The sequence below is a fragment of the Dermacentor variabilis genome, chromosome 5 (genome assembly GCF_050947875.1).
Source record: "Dermacentor variabilis isolate Ectoservices chromosome 5, ASM5094787v1, whole genome shotgun sequence".
Classification (NCBI taxonomy): Eukaryota; Metazoa; Arthropoda; class Arachnida; order Ixodida; family Ixodidae; genus Dermacentor; species Dermacentor variabilis.
The window spans coordinates 54,875,749-54,877,135 of record NC_134572.1 but is presented as its reverse complement, the minus strand read 5'-3'; the positions used below and the strand labels follow the sequence as shown (position 1 = coordinate 54,877,135).

The 1,387-nt window shown below is 44.3% G+C and overlaps 1 pseudogene; it reads right to left on the bottom strand.

Annotated features, from left to right (window-relative positions):
• Window positions 1-454: 454 nt before the first annotated feature.
• LOC142583813 (U2 spliceosomal RNA) lies at window positions 455-634 on the bottom strand (annotated as a pseudogene).
• Between the last annotated feature and the right edge of the window lie 753 nt (window positions 635-1,387).

Genomic DNA, 1,387 nt, shown 5'->3' with positions numbered 1-1,387 from the left:
CAGGCCCCCTTTGTTCACGAAAACATGACAATAGCTCGTTAACCTCCGTGCCTTCTTATGTATTATTTCTTTCTCTCTCTCCACAAAATCTGTCAAGTGTGTGGTTTAATGCATCTCTTGTTAGCTAAAGATGAACCAACCTCGAGCGTATACGCTGCCAGAACGTGCGACCTCACGGATAGCTCGTGAGGGGGTCAAAAGGCTGCTTAGTCATCTATCTTTCTCGTGTGCTTGGGCTATTTCTGGCTTACGAAACATCCGATCATGGTGCGATGGCCTTGTTGAGAAACCCGGAAGTACAATCTGTCAACATAGGCTAAGTTACTTGTTTCACTAATGTCCATTTGAAACGATCTTAGCGTGGCGTACACCATGCAGAAATGAGCATGGTTGAGTGGCTGTTCTTGTTCGAACTGAAATGCTGATTATCCATCCATCCATCCTCCTCCTCCTGATCTCTCCGCCTGATCTCTGACATAGTGCAATACCGGTCCGACCCGCGGTAGAGGTGAAGCAGGCTTCAAGCACTCTGCCAACTTGCAAATGTAAGTTAAATATCTTGCGTACAAATAGAACCTGTATGATCTATTAAGCTGATGAAAACAGATACTACACTTCGACCCGCGCCGGCCATGTCTAGCTTCGCACCGTCTTCTTTTCGCTGGCGTTCCAAGCGCTTGCGTATCTACTTTCTGTTCCTTCCGCTCTCCCGTGGCGGCGGTCCCGTCGAAATGTCACGCGTGTATAGTTTCATCTGGCTTCTGGCGGTGGCGATCCCGTCGTCCACGCGAATGTGTATAAAGATTATGGTGGATGAGTTCGCACTTTTGTTGAAAATTCTGCGTCATCTTCACCTTTATGTCATGTACAATATAGCTTCGCCGGTCGTCAATCTTCACAGAGTGGAGTGACTCATGATTTTTCACTCATGTCTTTAGTATAAATGTTTTCAAACCAAATAATAATAATAATAATTCACTTGCCAACAATCACAAGGCAGTCACTACCACAAAACGCTTTGTCGAACAGGTGCTTGCTAGGCGCATGTGTCTAGGAACGTGCTATGACTGTAAAGGTGCCATTTGCATAGAATGAAGGAATTACACGTGAAATAAAAGACAAGCCCTGTCTCTTTTAAAAATAAAAAAAATATCTACATGACTAGATACAGAGACCACCGGAAGCGAAATTGGGTTCGTCTCTTCGACTAGCTGTTTCCGGCGCTACGCGTAATGAGTGAAATAGGAAGCAGCCAAGAAAACTAATTAGGAGGATTTTGTATTTTCGTCTGTATATATATTTGTGTCTATATTACCGGTTGAGTTTACGGTGAGTAAGCAAGTTAAAAATGCCCCCCCCCCCATTGAACGATTCTTTCTAAATAACT